Source organism: Aquarana catesbeiana, linkage group LG01 (genome assembly GCF_042186555.1).
Source record: "Aquarana catesbeiana isolate 2022-GZ linkage group LG01, ASM4218655v1, whole genome shotgun sequence".
NCBI classification, from domain to species: domain Eukaryota; kingdom Metazoa; phylum Chordata; class Amphibia; order Anura; family Ranidae; genus Aquarana; species Aquarana catesbeiana.
Window position 1 is genome coordinate 35,839,907 of NC_133324.1, and position 19,860 is coordinate 35,859,766.

At 44.2% G+C, this 19,860-nt stretch overlaps 1 protein-coding gene and 1 pseudogene across 1 annotated transcript in view; one reads left to right on the plus strand and one right to left on the minus strand.

The window, feature by feature from the left end:
* Positions 1 to 19,860, plus strand: part of LOC141140143 (vomeronasal type-2 receptor 26-like) — a 246,799-nt gene that overhangs the window by 172,257 nt on the left and 54,682 nt on the right. The window lies entirely within an intron of this gene.
* Positions 15,428 to 15,688, minus strand: LOC141101705 (small nuclear ribonucleoprotein F pseudogene; annotated as a pseudogene).

Below are 19,860 nucleotides of genomic sequence, written 5' to 3' on the forward strand. Positions count from 1 at the left end.
TACTACGGCTGCACTGTATTGTGTACTGTGTACACCACCAGAATTTTTGTAGAAACTGTACAGACTGTATTAGTTACTGTGTACAACCCCTGCACTGTATTAGCAACTATACTACGGCTGCACTGTATTTTATACTGTGTACACCACCAGAAGTGTAGTAGACACTGTAGACACTGTATTAGATACACCACTAGAAAAGTAGTAGAAACTGTACTATGGCTGCACTGTATTGTGTACTCTGTACACCACAAGAAGAGTGGTAGAAACTTACACACTGTGTTAGATACTAGGTACACCGTCTGCACTGTATTAGCAACTGTACTATGGCTGCACTGTACTGTGTACACCACCAGAAGTGTAGTAGACACTGTACACACTGTATTCGATACTGTGTACACTACCTGCACTGTATTAGCAACTGCACTATGGCTGCACTATATTGTGTACTGTGTACATCACCAGAAGTTTAGTAAAAACTGTACACACTGTATTAGATACTGTGTACAACCCCTGCACTGTATTAGCAACTGTACTACGGCTGCACTGTATTTTATACTGTGTACACCACCAGAAGTGTAGTAGACACTGTACACACTGTATTAGATACTGTGTACACCACCTGCACCGTATTAGCAACTGTTCTATGGCTGCACTATATTGTGTACTGTGTACACCACCAGAAGATAAGCAGAAACTGTACACACTGTATTAGATAATGTATACACCACCAGAAAAGTATTAGCAACTGTACTACGGCTGCACTGTTTTGTGTACGGTGTACACTACCAGTAGTGTAGTAGAAACTGTACACACTGTATTAGATACTGTGTATGCCACCAGAAAAGTGGTAGAAACTGTACTACGGCTGCACTGTATTTTATACTGTGTACACCACAAGAAGTGTAGTAGAAACTGTACACACTGTATTAGATACTATGTACACCACCTGCACTGTATTAGCCACTGTACTATGGCTGCACTGTATTTTACACTATGTACACCATCGGAAGTGTTTTAGACACTGTATACACTGTATTAGATACTGTCTACTCAACCAGAAAAGTAGTATAAACTGTACTACGGTTGCACTGTATTGTGTACTGTGTACACCACCAAAAGTGTAGTAGAAACTGTACACACTGTATTAGATACTGGGTACACTGCCTGCACTGTATTAGCCACTGTACTATGGCTGCACTGTATTTTATACTGTGTACACCATCAGAAGTGTAGTAAACACTGTATACACTGTATTAGATACTGTGTACACCGCCTGCACTGTATTAGCCACTGTACCATGGCTGCACTGTATTTTATACTGTGTACATCATCAGAAGTATAGTAGATACTGTATACACTGTATTAGATACACCACCAGAAAAGTAATAGAAACTGTACTATGGCTGCACTGTATTGTGAACTGTGTACACCACAAGAAGAGTGGTAGAAACATACACACTGTGTTAGATACTGGGTACACCGTCTGCACTGTATTAGCAACTGCACTATGGCTGCACTGTACTGTGTACTGTGTACACCACCAGAAGTGTAGTAGACACTGTACACACTGTATTCGATACTGTGTACACTACCTGCACTGTATTAGCAACTGTACTATGGCTGCACTATATTGTGTACTGTGTACATCACCAGAAGTTTAGTAGAAACTGTACACACTGTATTAGATACTGTGTACACCACCAGAAAAGTATTAGAAACCGTACTATGGCTGCACTGTATTGTGTATGGTGTACACCACCAGAAGGGTATTAGAAACTGTACACACTGTATTAGATACTGTGTACACCACCAGAAAAGTGGTAGAAACTGTACTATGGCTGCACTGCATTGTGAACTGTGTACACCACAAGAAGTGTAGTAGAAACTGTACACACTGTATTATATACTATGTTCACTGCCTGCACTCTATTAGCAACTGTTCTACGGCTGCACTGTATTGTGTACTGTGTACACCACCAGAAGTGTAGTAGAAACTGTACACAATGTATTAGATACTGTGTACACCACCAGAAAAGTATTAGAAACTGTACTATGGCTGCACTGTATTGTGTACGGTGTACACCACCAGAAGGGTATTAGAAACTGTACACACTGTATTAGATACTGTGTACACCGCCTGCACTGTATTAGCCACTGTACTACGTCTGCACTGTATTTTATACTGTGTACACCATCAGAAGTGCAGTAGACACTGTATACACTGTATTAGATACTGTGTACACCACCAGAAAAGTAGTAGAAACTGAACTAAGGCTGCACTGTATTGTGTACTGTGTACACCACCAAAAGAGTAGTAGAATCTGTACACACTGTATTAGATACTGGGTACACTGCCTGCACTGTATTAGCAAATGTACTATGGCTGCACTATATTGTGTACTGTGTACACCACAAGAAGTGTAGTAGAAACTGTACACACTGTATTAGATACTGTATCCACCACCAGAAAAGTGGTAGAAACTGTACTATGGCTGCACTGTATTGTGAACTGTGTACACCACAAGAAGTGTAGTAGAAACTGTAAACACTGTATTAGATACTATGTACACCGCCTGCACTGTATTAGCAACTGTACTATGACTGCACTGTATTTTATACTGTGTACACCACTAGAAGTATAGTAGACACTATACACACTGTATTAGATACCGTGTACACCTCCTGCACTGTATTGGCAACTGTACTATGGCTGCACTGTATTGTGTACGGTGTACACTATCAGAAGTGTAATAGAAACTGTACACACTGTATTAGATACTTTGTACACCGCCTGCACTGTATTAGCAACTGTACTATGGCTGCACTGTATTTTATACTGTGTACACCATCAGAAGTGTAGTAGACACTGTACACACTGTATTAGATACTGTGTACACCACCTGTACTGTATTAGCAACTGTACTATGGCTGCACTATATTGTGTACTGTGTACACCACCAGAAGTGTAGTAGAAACTGTACACACTGTATTAGACTGTATGGTAGGAGGTGGATGGAAGGTGCGTGATCAAACGCTTACATCAAAACATGTATGGTTTAATCATGTATAGGGAATACACACATATAAAATAATGAATCATACAAATACTACATTGCATACAAACAGGTAACAAAATAGGCACTAGAAAATAAATTAAAATTGGGGTATGCCCATGTTGAGGCAAGTAATTAAAAATGCTGACGTGTTTCGAGGGTAACCTCTTCATCAGAGCCAGGAGAACAAGAGCACAGTCTGTATGGGCCGGTAGGCCGACATGTGTACATGAAGTCCGATTACATTCGTAAGTAGGTCTGTAGTGTACAGTATATACTGTCCTGATCTATACCCTACCTAGAAAACCCGGACAAGGACTAGTATGGAACTTGGAATAATCAACCATCCACCACAGGACATCCCCTCCTACTAGCCACCCCTTTTCAGGTACACATGTAGGCCTACTAGCCCATACAGACTGTGCTCTTGTTCTCCTGGCTCTGATGAAGTGGTTACCCTCGAAACGCATCAGCCATTTTTAATTACTTGCCTCAACATGGGAATACCCCAATTTAATTTATTTTCTAGTGCCTATTTTGTTACCTGTTTGTATGCAATGTAGTATTGGTATGATTCATTATTTTATATGTGGGTATTCCCTATACATGATTAAACCATACATGTTTTGATGTAAGCGTCTGATCACGCGCCTTCCATTCACCCACTACCATACAGTCCTTTCCAGACCACCCCGGGTCAGTTAAGGCAGCGGGACACGCTTTATCATCTCCTCCAATCCTTCCACTTTCTACAATACTACCCGTACACTGCAGCAAACGCCCTCACAAGCGCAGGAGTATTTCTCACCACATCTTGCCTACATTTTGCACACACTGTATTAGATACTGTGTACACCACCAGAAAAGAATTAGCAACTGTACTACGGCTGCACTGCGTTGTGTACTGTGTACACCACAAAAAGTGTAGTAGAAACTGTAAACACTGTATTAGATACTGTGTACACCGCCTGCACTGTATTAATAACTGTACTACGGCTGCACTGTATTTTATACTGTGTACACCACCAGAAGTGTAGTAGAAACTGTAAACACTGTATTAGATACTGTGTACACTGCCTGCACTGTATTAGCAACTGTACTATGGCTGCACTGTATTGTGTATGGTGTACACCAACAGAAGTGTGTTAGAAACTCTACTCACTGTATTAGATACTGTGTACACCACCAGAAAAGTATTAGCAACTGTACTATGGCTGCACTGTATTGTGCACTGTGTACACCACCAGAAGTGTAATAGAAACTGTACACACTGTATTAGATACTTTGTACATCACCAGAAAAGTGGTAGAAACTGTACTACGGCAGCACTGTTTTGTGTACTGTGTACACCACCAGAAGTGTAGTAGAAACTGTACACACTGTATTAGATACTGTGTACACCACCAAAAAAGTATTAGCAACTGTACTACAGCTGCACTGTATTGTGTACGGTGTACACCACCGGAAGTTTTGTAGAAACTGTGCACAATGTATTAGATACTGTGTACATTGCCTGCACTGTATTAGCAACTGTACTACGGCTGCACTTTATTATGTACTGTGTACACCACCAGAAGTGTATTAGAAACTGTACACACTTTATTAAATACTGTGTACCCTACCAAAAAAGTATTAGAAACTGTACTACAGCTGCACTGTATTGTGTAAGGTGTACACCACCAGAAGTGTAGTAGAAACTGTACACACTGTATTAGAAACTGTGTAAACCACCATAACAGTGGTAGAAACTGTACTTCTGCTGCACTGTATTGTGTACTGTGTACACCACAAGAAGTGTAGTAGAACCTGCACAACTGTGTTAGATACTGTGTACACCACCTGCACTTTATTAGCAACCGTACTATGGCTGCACTGTATTGTGTTCTGTGTACACCACAAGAAGTGTAGTAGACACTGTACACACTGTATTAGATGCTGTGTACACTGTCACGGAACGCCCCACACTCCGCTTGAGTGATTCCGTCATATACCGCTTCCTAAGTTCTGGAACACGAGTCCAATGGATCTGGCTATAGGAACCCCAAGAACTAGACAACACCAGTCTTGGAGTACATCAGAACTGTCTTTTATTTTGAGATTTCACAGACCTTTATACAGCAGGGGTGACTGGAAGCTAACCTAATTAACATGAACTAATTTACTACAAAATGTACTCAGACCAAATGACAGACTTGTAGGCACCGAGCTTCACACATTAATACAATTAACAATACAAACAACAATCTCCCCCCTCCTCAGCCCAGACCATTCGTCTATTAGCCAGTGCTGGTGGCTAATGTGATCAGCTCTCTCAATTAACATAAACAACAATGGGTGAAAAGACTCTTAGAGCCACACTAAACACATTATAGCAGAATTGATGACATTAGCATTTAACAGTACGAGTCCCAATGGTATAAATCAGTCACCATTCTAATATGGCATATAAAGGGTTCCAGAGTCTGTGTGTTTTGGGGGGACATGGAGCTGAATCCATAGTAACATCAACCCCAGGGTCCCCAGGCATACAGCTCACAGAGAGCACCATTCCCCCAAATGCTAGGGCCCATAATCGGTGGGCAACAGGCTTGCATACAGTCCTCTTCAACAGCCTCCGTCCCGGCCAGGTCCGTGACATACACCAAATGAAATGTATTAGAAACAGTACACAACAGAATGCACTGTAGATATAGTCCTCTATAAAGTGTCATCAATTGAAAATGTCTTTGCATTTCTTGTCTGAATTCTGTGTGACTTGTTCATAGTGTCAAAAGCAACAGTGTGTGTCATGGGCAATTTTGACTCATTCATACTGTAATTGTCCTCAAAACACATAGACCTAAATAGGGCTAAAAGTCAGGTAATACATACAGTTTGTTATAATTTATGTTGGCCAAAATATCGCCAGGATCAGGAGGCTAAGTTCACAAAGCGTTTTCTCAGAAGTTTGGGGGGACATTAGCCAGGACATCTTCTGTGTCTTCTTTTGGCTTGTCTGTTGTCTCACTTCCGGGGTCTTGTATCACTTGCTTTGCCCCTCTTTGTTATTCTCTTTACTCTGGTTGCTTGGATCCACTGGGGACACTGTTTCATCAGGACTGCTGTTCTGGTCACTGTGGTCACCATTGTCCGTGGTCCAAAAGGGGAATCCAGATCCCTTGTGTCATGGAACGTCCCACAATCCACTTGTGTGCTTCCGTCAGTATACCACTTCCACTTCCTTGTAGTCTGGATACAGATATCAGATATTCCAACCTCTCCGAGCACAAAACAAGGCTACACTTGCTTGTTGCTAACATGGACTGACTCTTTATTTGAGATCTCACACAAATATATACACAGCAGAATGACTAAAACCTAACCTAATTAACATTAGCTAATTAACTAATCCTTTTACCCAGACTAAGTGACTATGTCTCCTTGCTCATTGACTATTCAACACACATTACCATAAACATCAACACAGGGTTAATTAGAACAAACAACAATGAGTTGAATACCCTTAGAACCTGTGGTAAGCCAGACTAAACTCATTTACATTAAAAACATTATAGCTGACATCAAACAGGTGAGTGGAGTTGATGACATTAGCATCTTCTCACAGTATGAGTCCCAACAGTATGACTCAGTCACTATTGCTACTATGGCAAATACAGGGTCCCCAGAGTCTGTGTGTCCTGGGGGACAAGGACCCGAAGCCAAAGTAACCACACCTCAAGGGTACCCCAAATGCCAGGGCCCATAATCTGTAGGCAAGAGGCTCACATTCAGTCCCCTCCAAAAGCCTCTATCCCGGGTGAGTCTGTCACACCTTGACTTTATTCAGTTGCTTTATCACAACCACATCTCCTCATTGGAAAGGGTGTGTTGATTCCTGTGAAGAGACAGACGCATCATCATAGATCTTATTCAAGGTCTAAACCAATTTTCTACAATACTCTTCTTGAATCAATTTCAAATCATAGAAACAGGTGGGCTTTGCCCAGGGTATTGGAAATGATCTCCCCACAATCACTTCAAATGGTGATAGCTCAATTGTTTCATTCATCAGATGCCATTGCTGGCAGCACAGCTTCCCACCTGGTAAATTTGCTCCCAGTAGCTTCTCTAATCTTGTCCTTAGAATCGAAAGCTGGCCCATTGTCTATCTTGATCCACAATGGACAGCCCCATCGCTCTATAATTTCTCTCTATGTACAAAAATATCCATTTCAAACCTTTGCTGCTTATCTCCCCTGTCCCATTTCATAAAGGGGTATCTATCCCCTCTTTTTGGCAATGCCCCCTTCTGGAGTCATTCCAAACTTTTTGAAGATCAATATAAAAGATTTATAGATCTTTCCTGTGCCCTTGTGTATCCTGCAGTGAATAATTGCCAGCTGTGAGGGGAACTGTATGGCTTTTAAGAGATCATTTATAAGAGCAGAATGGGCAATTGATTTGCCATCTGCTGCTACAAAGTCTCTCTGCTGCAAGATCCATCCGTGATCACAGATAGCTCCATGAGCACATTTGGAATCTGTGTAAGTATTTACTTGTTGTCCCTCAAAAAATTGACAAACTCTTGTTAATGTCACCACCTTCCGCAACCTGTGCAGACGGGACAATTAGGGAGTTGTAAACCTTTGTGTTTTTTCACCTTAATGTATCCTATGCATTAAGGTGAAAAAACACCTGTCAGTGACCGCCCCCCCAGCCCCCCCGTTCTACTTACCTGAACCCTCGAACTTGACCCAGCGGGGACACACTGTCTCTCTGCCTGGGGTTCTTGGCTCTTGATTGGATAATTGATAGCAGCGCAGCCATTGGCTCCCGCTGCTGTTAATCAAATCCAATGACGCGAGCGCTGGGGGCGGGGCCGAGTCCTGCATTCGGCCTCTATGGAAGCCGGATGCTGGACTCGGGAGCGCGCCCGCAAGTTAACCCCCTCTGGGAAGCGCTTCTCTGAGGAGGTTATCAGATGTGGGGAGGAGCCACAAGAGCCACCGGGGGACCCGAGAAGAGCATTACCATTACAATCACTTTAAGTTGCTTAGTCTCCAGAATAACACCAGGGAGCATAACCACAGAGTAACCTACATAATAAAACTATTAAGTACACTAGATCAGACCTTGGTGAGGTCACAGAATGCATAACTTTTATTCAGTCATGTTGTTCCACCACCTCATCCACCTCTCCCTTAAAACCAAACATGGTACTCAGAACAGAAGCCGGTTTCTAGGTGGGCGAAACAACGGTCAGAGCTGCAGTGGAAAGGAGGTTATCCTCCTGAACGGACACATATTGAGTGCTCAGACTCTTAAACAAAAATGATACTTGGTGTGGGGTATGTACATGACTAGTTTTAACCTCTCTATCCTTCACTCTTTTTACCTCTTCAGTTTGACAGTTAACTATTTTAGCTAACGTTTCCATCTGATGATCTTTTTCCTGCTATATTTCTAGCTGTGCTTCAGCTGGGTTAGAGGATTTTCCTCTGCTGGCTTGGGCACCACCATCAATCCTTTCTTCCTGGTCCTGGATCTGGTCCGGTGGTGGTGGGACCACCACGGGCACCAGTGGCAGGACATCCTATTGCTCTTGAGGGGCCGGGGAGCAGGGAACAGATGTTCTCTAACTAAAATATCCGAATCAGTTCTACCCAAAATAGGACAGATCTGACTACAGTATATCCAGAAGGATATACCTGCGCTGGAGTACAGAAGTAGTTTTTATGAGAAAAGGGCAATACCGTTCTCTCAAGCTGTAGGGTGGGTAGTGGCAGACTGGGCTGTGCACTTACTCTACCTTTCTTTCTACCTTTCTTTTTATCCTCTGGTGGAGGCATTGCCTTCCACCAAGGAGCAACATTCAAAGAATTTAAACCTCCTTCTCTCATATATGTCATATTCCATCCAGGATCGGGTCCAAAAGATGAAAAAGCAGTCTTGTTACCAAAACACAAACCTTATTTGACCCGGGAGAAAAGAATCATGACTCCCCATAGTCTGCGTCCAGCCTGCTTCCAGCCCGCCAAATGACCCGCTAATAAGTCTTCATAAATATCTGATCTGTGCTAAAAAAAACTATAACAAATCTCTGATCTCTGACCCATACCAAATGACTCCTGGCCCCTTTTAGCCAACCTACTTCTATCCTTTTATTGCAAACTTCCACCAAGCCTGTAAGGGACCCCTACCGGACACCTGGATAGTTTCCACACGAGGCCACCAGTGGATCTCAAAATATGTTCAATTATATTGTGGGCAAATGCCCAAAGGAATACAAATGGGATGGCTTACAATACATTCAAAACTTGATTACAAAGCAATAGAATAACAATTTATATCAAAAAAGTGTTCTTTTACATATAATGTGCAATTTCATCATATTATGTGTGAGATGGACAGATGGTTCCAATATGTTCCAAAATATAGCAATTACAGACATTCTTATCTTTTAGACCCCTTTCACACTGGGGCATTTTGCAGGCACCATAGCGTTAAAAATAGTGCCTGCAAACCGCCCTTAAACAGCTGCTCCATTCACTCCAGTGTGAAAGCCCGAAGGCTTTCACACTGGAGTGTTGCGCTGGCAGGGCGTCAGAAAAAATCCTGCCAGCAGCTTCTTTGGAGCGGTGAAGGAGCTCCTCTACTGCTTCTTCCCATTGAAATCAATGGGGCAGCGCTGTCATACCGCCGGCAAAACGCCGCAGCAGTGGCGTTTTGCGGTGGATTTAACCCCTTTTTGGCCACTAGCGGGGGTTAAAACCGACTCCCCAGCGGCGGTAAAGTGATGCTAAAAATAGTGCTAATGCCCTAGGCGGCACAGTGTGAAAGGGCTCTTAGTCTAAACATATCTCACAGAAAAAACACATTCTAAGTTAAATTCAGATATTAGATTCATGGAAATTTACAGAATACAGACAGCAGAATTATCATGAATCCTTCAAGAGGGGAGAGGGGATACCCCTGTCTAGTGTCATTTGATATATGAAATGATTTAGACAACAAAGCTAAGAAGTAGAGTTGAGCAGATGGGCATGAATACAGAGCCATGATTGCAGAAAAGATGTGGCTCTGGGTACCACTTTTTTGCAGGTCATTGCTAAGTATGATCAATGAACTCTGTCGAATGCCTTCTCTGCATCCAAAGAGAGGAGCAGAGAAGGCATTTGATGTTGCTGTGTGTGAGGGATGATATTTATCATGCGATATGTGGTGTCTTTGTGACCCAGACTCGTCAGGATGTATTAGGTTTGGGAGTAAATCTATCAATTGTTTTGTTATAACTTTAGCGTACAGGTTTAGGTTGTGATTTAATAGGGAAATCAGGCAAAAGTTTTTCTCTTTTGGGGGGATGCTCCTTTCCTGGCTTTGGTAGTGTGATAATTAGGGTTTCCGGAAAAGAAGATGAGGTGGCAGATGCATTGAAAAGCTGGGTCAGATGATTAAGAAGAATGTGTTTAAAATGTTTAACATGTTGATCACAAAGCCATCTGGTCCTGGAGATGTATTATTTGAGTGGGAATCAATAGCATTACCGATTTCTATGTTGTTGAATGGGGAATTAAGGTGCTCTAACTGGGTGGTTGTTAGGCTGGGTAGCTGTACCGCATTAGGAAAGGATTGGGTGGTAGCAAGGTCAGGCTGTGATTAGGATGGTTCCTCTTTTAGATTGTAGAGGGAGCTATAATATGCACTAAAAGCATCTGAGGTTGCTTGTGGGTTGGTTAATTGGTCCCTAGTGAATGGATGGTACAAAAAGGGAATGTGGGACTTGAGGCGGAGGCCGTTTATTTGTTGGGCTAAAGTGTGCCCACCTTGTTACCTGATGCATAAAAGGTCATTTTTAAGAATTTTTGTAATTTCTCCAATCTGTCGAATAGGAGTGATTTGAGCTGAAAACAAAGTTCCAGTTTGGACTTCAGGTCCAGATGTTTTTTTTTTTTTTTCCAGGACATTTGTAGTTTGTATTTCTGATAATAGGCTTTCAATGTGCTGTGCCCTCGCCCTCTTTGCTCTTGTATTAAGCTGAATAAATAGACTGTGCATATAGGCTTTATGCACAGCCCACAGTCCCACAGTGGTTGGGTCAGATACTGAGTTGGTATTAGTAATAAAAAATTCTTCTACAGTAGGTGCCATCAGAGTTCTTTCATGTACTGTATTTGGCTGACTGTAGAAGGTGGGTGTTCATTCTCCACACAAAGGTAGGATTAGATCCTCAATGGAAATACAGACAGATGAGTGGTCTGACCATGTGTTTGGTAATATGTCAGAGGCTGATATTTTCTGTAGAAACCACTGGTCTGTGAGGAAAAAGTCAATATGAGAATAAAAATTATGGCATGCTGATAGGAAGGTATAGTCCCCCCTCCAGTGGTGTATTTAGGTTTTGTGCTGCCCTAGGCCTGACTAAGCTCGCGCACCCCCTAATTTAACTATGACCCACCCCTTCCTGTCAAGGCCACACCCCTTCCTTTTTAAGATCAGCCCTGTCATCTTCATGGGAGGACAGAGGGACACCGCGGGAGGAGGACAGTGAGCGATACAGCATCTTTTCATTTGGGGGGTAAGGGGATATGTGCTGGGTGCTTTTGGGAGGCTCTTGCACTGAAGTCGTGTCCCTCCTCTGTGGCTCCTCCTCCTCCTGGCTGTGTACTGAGTGTGTGTGGCTGACAGTGGGGAGAGAGGTGTCGGCTGCTACGGAAAGCCCATCGCTGCTTGTGGGACTCCAGGCGGCAGATGTCCTGGGTGCCCACGCTGGCGCATCCCTGTCTGGCCAGTTACCAAAACTCAGTGCCGTAACTTGTTGTGGGCTCTGGGACAGTGGCGTCACTAGGGTTGGCCTAGAGGATATCAGGTTAGGTACTTCCTAATGGCTCAGTTCCTGGGAACAGTAATGTATAATGGCCAACAGGCTCTCTTACCAGACCCGGTGAAACTGCAACAGTGATTCCTCCGGCTGGACGTTCGCTCACTCTGGTGATGTACAGCGTGGCTCTCTGGTGGTGCGGGTACAGCGTGGTTCTGGTGGTGCGGGAACAACGTGGCTCTCTGGTGGTGCGGGAACAGCGTGGCTCTTTCTCTGGTGGTGCGTGGCTCACTCTCTGGTGGTGAGGGTACAGCGTGGCTCCCTCTCTGGTGGTGCGGGTACAGCATGGCTCTGGTGGTGCGGGTACAGCATGGCTCTGGTGGTGCGGGTACAGCGTGGCTCTGGTGGTGCGGGTACAGCGTGGCTCTGGTGGTGCGGGTACAGCGTGGCTCTGGTGGTGCGGGTACAGCGTGGCTCTGGTGGTGTGGGTACAGCGTGGCTCTGGTGGTGTGGGTACAGCGTGGCTCTGGTGGTGTGGGTACAGCGTGGCTCTGGTTGTGCGGGTACAGGGTGTCTCTCTGGTGGTGCGGGTACAGGGGTATAGTGTGGCTCCCTATCTGGCTTCCCCCAGCACAGTATTCTCTTTTTCTCCTCCTGTAACCCCCCCCCAGCAGAGTGCATGCATGCTGGGGGCTGTAGCATGATGTCTATGGACACACACAGGGGCCGCCATTCTTTAGGGATTACTTTTCCTATGATGCCCCCAGAGTCTTCTGATTGGCCCTCTGCTGTGGCCAATTATGGGGAGGGAAACAGCGGGGAGGAAGCTGGGCGGCGTCGCGGTGAAACCAATTAAAGCCGCTCTCTCTCTTCTCCCTTCAGCTGACAGAAAGAGGAGGTGGGGCGAGCAGGGGAGTTCTCTGGTAAATGGAGCAGCAGATCTGTGACAGGGAGAGGAGAGATGCAGGCTGTCAGGGGAGGGAGAGGCGAGCGGGGGAGATACACAGACAACCCGCATCTCTCCCCTCCCTGTCACAGATCTGCTGCTCCATTTACCAGAGAACTCCCCCGCTTGCCCCCCCTCCCCTTTTTGTCAGCTGAAGGGAGAAGAGAGAGAGAGCGGCTCTAATTGGTTTCGCCGTGCCGCCGCCCAGCTTCCTCCCCGCTGTTTCCCTCCCCATGATTGGCCACAGCAGAGGGCCATTAAGAGAGAGAGAGAATCACGGCTTTACGGGGCGGCTTGACGGCTCCTGTGCGGGAGGAGAGCGGGTGCCGTTTTGGTGGGGGGCGGCTTTTTTGCCGCCCCCCACAAAGTGCCGCCCTAGGCCTGGGCCTTGTTGGCCTAGGCCAAAACACAGCACTGCCCCCCTCCATGACGTGTTGGCAGTGCCACGTGCCATACAATTGAAAGTCCTGTAGGAGAGGGTCCATGTGGGGCTTTCCCATTTTGGAAGGAATCGAGCTGTGGTGTCTTGGCCAATTTCGAAGTCCCCACACCATGAGGCAACCTTGTTGCACTCCAGTGATCTTTTTTGAAGCTTTCGTAAAAAACAAACTTGAAGTGTATTAGGGATGTATACATTAACTATAGTATATTGAGCGTTATTGAGGAAGATCTTTTTGCTGGATTATTGAGTTCTTTGGTGTTTATAGTGAGTATCTTAATGGTCAGGCTAGTCGATCTGGTGGCAAAATAGAGCTGACGGGATTGGTTTCACAGGGAGCAGTGAATGTAGGTAGCATGGACTTGCCTTGCAAATGTCAGATTCCACAGTTGAGCTGGTTTGCAGGTGTACACCTCACAAATATTAAAACTGTTGGTGGAGCAGGAGTACACCGCAAGTGGTATGAACGCAGTTAGGAGTCGTTGAAGAGTTAAAATAAAGAAATAAAAATAACTTGAAAACCAAAGGTGGGTTGATAACCCACAAAAACTTCCTGGGTTGCTGGCACTCCTTGTGCCAAGTGTAGCGCTACCTTCTTGAGGGCAGCTGTGTTTCTGTGTCCCCCTAAGCTCTACACAGCCAGGTAACATGCATTTCCTTAATTGCTTCCACAGTCAGTGAACAATCGATGAGCTTGATTTTTGATATTTTATTGGGGGAAATAACTTGGATAGGTTAATAGGGATCATGGGAAGCCCAACTTGACTGAAGAAATGAACAGGAACAACTTCCTTCCTATGTACAGAGAAAGATCCTGGACTGTTCTCCTCCCTGGATATGGTCAGTCTTTATGGATCAGTAGCAAAAGCCATTCATGGACTAGGGACTCTCAGGCTCCTTTGAAAGTTAGAACAGATTGTTGCAAACTACATGCAGAAGTATCTCCTCTCCCCTGTAGAACTGCTTCCAGCTCTACAGCCTGCAGACACATTTGGCCCTCCTGACTGCTGTGAAGATCTCCCAGGACAAGAATGAAGGGTTAAGCACAGTGCCATCCTTTGAAGGCTCGCTATATATATAGCAGTCTCTCCCCTTAAAAATCCCTGAGTGTACTGACGGACTCACTCTGCTCCTCCTTGCTCTCACTGGTCCTAGGCAAGAATCCTGTTTAAACTGTGATGCTGAATGGATCTTCCTGAGCCAGTCTGAGACCAGCCTGGAGGAAAAGGCTCCCCCTAGAACTAGTGGACCCTTCCCAGGGCACCAACAGTCTCCTCAGCACTCCTTCTTCCACACAACTCCTCTGCTGGCTCACCTCTCCCAAATGTATGAGTTAGCCGTACCACATTACTAGGGCCTCCAAGCCTGGGATTGGTCAGACTCCCATAAACATGCAGATTTAGGTCTCCACCCCTCCTGTCCACTGGCTTCTGGAAGCTTCTATGGTGGCAATAGAGTCACAACCTGCTGAATCAACCAGCCTGACGCAGTAACCCACTCCATGGCACTGTTTTAGCGAGGCCTAGGCCTACTGTTGTTGCATTGAGGCAGTGGGCAGTCAGGAGGTGGTTTGGTCTTTTCTTGCTGCATGGATGGAGGAGCAGGTGGCTCTGATAGGATACCCCATGCGTGCAGCTAATGTAGGCCCACCTGTAGGAAGGATACCATGTGCTTGCATCCTTGGAATGTAATCATCAGCTTTGCAGGGTTGACCAATTTATATGGGATTTTGTGCTTGTGATAATGTATTAAGTTTCCTGTGACGTTGTAAGTAAATTTGGGCCAAACACAACCCGGTTTGGTTTGCACCAGAACTCTCGAACTTGAAAAATCAAAAGTGCCCATTTTTAAGGGTTATATACAAGTTATTGGCCATTAAAAGAGTTGGGCTTTGGGAGTTGGTGGTGGCTTCACATTGTAATCCTATAAAGCAGTGATGGTGAACATTGGCACCCCAGATGTTTTGTAACTATATTTCCCATGATGCTTAACTAAACTGCAGAGTGCATGAGCATCATGGGAAATGTAGTTCCAAAATATCTGGGTGCCGAGGTTCGCCATCACTGCTATAGAGGTACTCGTGAAAAAAAATTGGTTTATTTCTCTTAACAAAACATACAAAAATAATGTCCAACAATAACCTCAAAAGGGAAGATTCAAAATAAATTTACAAAACTAATTTGGCAATTGCTTTATTCTCTCATCTCGCCATCTTCTTCCTCCTCTTCTACTCCTCGTAGATACAATACATTATTACACCTTATTAGAACTTCTCCAAGATGTCCAGACAATGCCTCATCAATATACTCTTCTGTATCGGTGAACTGCATTTTCATGTAGCCATCCACAGATACCAGGTATCGCCTGTATTCCATACCCCACTTCAGTTTCACCATTACTGGCTTACCAGTAAGGTCATTAAGGAATGATTTTGGATTTAGTGGCAAACTCATTCAGCCGCTGAAGCTGCCGCTGATCTAGAGACCAGTGAAAGGAAGAATAAATTTCCCTGTGGAATACTCCGAGAACACACTGCAGGAGAAAACAGGAAATGGCTGGAGGTACTCTTGATGAAAGCAAGAATTGGCACTTCTGTAAAAAAAAAAAAAAAAAAAATGAAATTATATACACCTGTCAAACAGGTGTGGAAAAATTGGGCTTTGGGTGTCGGTGGTGCTTTTACACCATAACCCTATAGAGGTACATTTGATGTGAACTTGTCAAACAGGTACGGAAAAATTGGTCCTTGAGTGTTAATTGTGCCCATGAAACCTATACCAAAAAATGACTTCAAGATAAAATCAACACCCACAAAGCTAGGCAGCATAGACAGTCTTGCAGAGATCCCAGATGCTAAAAACATTTAATCAGTGACATCGGCATCAGGGGCTTGATAGCTGCTGCTAATTCAGGACTGATTCATTTTGACAAATGTCAGGTGGTCAACAAAGTCTGTGGACAGACTTGCTCTTTTATCACTCTTTATACTCACACTACACTCACACTACACTAGCACTGCACTAACACGCTAAACTGACACTATACAATACTTACACTATACTTATGCCCTGTACACACAGTCAGATTTTCTGACGGAAAATGTGCGATCAGAGCTTGCTGTCGGAAATTCCAACTGTGTGGGCTCCATCTGACTTTTTCCATTGGAATTTCCGACACACAAAGTTTGAGAGCAGGCTACAAAATCAGTTTGAGTCAATTCCGACCGTGTGTGGACAATTCTGATGCACAAAGTGCCACATATGCTAAGCATAAATTCCGAGATGGAACTGCTCTGTCTGGTAAAATTAGCATTCATAATGGATACAGCACTTTCGTCACGCTGCAATGTTTTAAATTGTTTAATGCAGTGTACTCTCTTCTTCTTTATAATGCTAGAAGAATGAAGTTGTTTTGCTGCTCATATTCACACAAACTTCTTTCTTTATTATTTATCGTGATTTCATGAATATAATATTTTTATTTGTCACATCTCCCGAAAATAATTAATTTTTTGGATGTTTTTAGATTTTGTTTTTTTTTTTTTTTTTTTTTTTTTTTTTTTTTAGAAATCCTGATCTCTAGTTATTTTTTGTATATTTTTTTTCTTACTCCAGAATAGTTTTGGGTGTGTTTTGCGTGTCAAGTTACCACAACACCATTACTATATTGTATTTTTTAATCTCAAGGAGGTTGCTTGGTGTTGGTGTCTCTTGTTAATTTCACATTGTATTTTTGAAATATACCTGCCTCCCCACAAACAAACTGTTCTTTTTGAAGGAAAACACAGATAGGCGAGTATAAAAAACAAACCAAAAATTTATTAAGGGGTCCTAACCAAAGAAAGAGGGAGGCAACGCTGGAGAAACAGCAAAAATTGGCTGGCCCCAGGGCACACATCAACTATTTTCAGGTAAAAATGGTGGCCTGAGGAGTCCATATATAAGGGAGTAAAATCTGGTCCAGAAGTCCAAGAGATCATGAACAGCTGCAGATGACATGTATGTCCCTAGGCTGTGGTCATACAAGAGCCTGCATCTTTTGTCAGACCAGAATGAACCCAGGCCATCACTTGCTTGTCTTCCTTCCACTCTTCCTTCCATGCTGTGTCTGTGGTGGTGGAGTTGTGGCAGGAGGAGGAGGATGAGGAGGATGATGCAACTCACACAGGTGGGTATTGGGTGTGATTTCGCCCCTCAACCCCTTAGTTAATGTTTTATAAAGGATTTCCTCACACATGAGGCATTGGCCCTCCTGCATGTCCTGCAGTTTGGTGGCAGCCATGCAGGCAAAGGCCTCTTCATGAGTGGGGGTGGCTCTGAGGGACACAGAAGCCTCTTGAATCAGCCTGAGGGCTGAATCCTCCACGTTACTCCCCTTCCTGGGTCTTTTGTTTGGAAGGCGGAGGGGAGGGACCTGCAATTCTGTGAGGCTCCTACTGGACACAGCCTCCTCCTGGCTGCCACTTACCCCCGCCTCCTTCTGGCTGCCACTAACCCCCGCCTTTTCCTGGCTGCCACATTCCACAGCCTCCTCCTGTGTGCCACATTCCACAGCCTCCTCCCAGCTGAGGTCTTTCTGTGTATGAAAAAGGGACATAGTTTAATTTTTTTCTTAATCAATCACACACAATTTTCAGCTCATGACTGTTGCAAATTGAATGTTAACAAATATAACAGACTATCATTCTGAGACCAGCATTTTTCATTCTTGTCACAATTATTTTTGCCCACTAATGTCTAATGATATGTAAATCAGCAATTCATGATCAATAATAACATCTGGTAAACATCATTTATTTATTCATCAGAAATCTGTAAAAGAATGCTATACCTGGCTCAAGCTGGGCTCCTCCACTTCTTCCTGGCTGGAAGTCCCAGGTTGACATCGGAAGCCTCAGCTGGGGTGGAAGATAGGGTGGAAAGAAGAGTGGAAGGTAGGGTTAAGAGGGATTCCCTAACTTCAGTCTGGTCTGTCAGAAATCACAGGCTCTCATAGTACCACAGCCTGGGGACATAACCGTCATCTGCTGCAGCTCCTGATCTCTGGGAATCCTGGACCTTCTTGTGCTCCCTAAGATAAGTGCTCCTCAGGCCACCAATTTTGGCTTTTAAATAGGGGATGGTTGCCATGGGGACCACCGGCTTCACCAACTCCAGCAGTTTTTCCATCACTGCCTGCCTCTTTTGTTTATGATTATAATGCAGGTGTTTGACCTGCCATAGACAGGGCAGCTCCCTGTATTTGTCTATGAACAGGGGAGGAAGTTGTGGTCATTGAAGCAATCCATTTTATCTGCAATACACAAGACAAACCCTAATGTCAGGCTAAAGTCTCCTAATCTTGTCCCAATATAGGCCTCAATCTATAAGCAGTATAGGCCCAAGTTTAAAGGTTACCTTCGTTATCACGATGGGTGCTTCCGATAATCCTTCCTCCGCTCACAGATCGTACGTACGATGCACGCGTGTTACGCTTTATGTTCTCTGCGCATGCGTGAAACTCCGCCCGCCCTGACGTTCTATCTAGTCTATTCCCCACCCTTTCTCGTTCGGCACAGTGAGGAAGAGCACATGGTGGAGACACAACAGGTGCATGATAATAGCAGCAACGAGGAGGAGGAGGAATGGCCGGAGCCAGAAACGTCACGATCCCAGAGGAGAAGATTTAAGGCCTCAAATATGGCCTTTGTAGAGATGGTGGAGATGGTCAACATATTGAAAAGGGCCGACTATGACGGGAAGTATGGACCTTACCCCAACCCCAATGTCAGAAAGGCCAAGATCATGGCGAAAGTTGTGAAGAGTCTGCACCGTAATTTTGGGTTACGTCGATCCAAGGATCAACTGAGGAAGCGGTGGTCGGACCTCAAATTAAGGGAGCCCGATCAGTATATGAGGATCAGGAGAGTGCTGCAAAAAAGTAAGTAGTTGTGCTGTGTTTCTATTCTTTATTTTTATTACGTTTGTGCTGCTCCATGTGCTTTTCTTTACTGTTGTACAGTTTAAAATGGCAACTTTCATGTTCATGGACACATTATTCATTCGTAGGAAACATTGTTTGTTTGGCCAATAAAACACCATGTTTTGTCCAGATGCAGTTCAATACATTTTTTATGGCCTACTTCTCTTAAAATAATTTTGTTGTCTAAATGGGTTAGTAACTAGAATGAAATGCAAACTAGATTCTGTGTAAGGAGAGGACACTCAGCAGCTGTTTACACATCTGGACCCTGGAGCACTAGTGTGGGACACAAGAACACCCTTTTTATTAGGAGGCCCCACACAGGTGCTCCAGTGTATACTATAGGGGTGACTCCATCTGTGAAGCTTGTACAAAAAAGGTAAGTATTCAAGCTTTACAAAGGAAAAAAATATATTTCTTCATCTTGCAACTCTGCCAAAAGAGACAATTGTACCCCACTTCCAAGCAATGTTTCATATTCCAATTTCTGCCATCAAATATCTGTGTGCTACGTATACCTATTTTTTTAACAGGGGAGAAAAGACTCGGAGGACACCACTCGTCAGAGGAGACAATGGATCCCCCACCTCATGAAGAAGGGGAAATCCCCCAAACCCAAGCAGAGGAGGAGGAAGGAGACGTTGTGGAAATAGTCACAACAGGT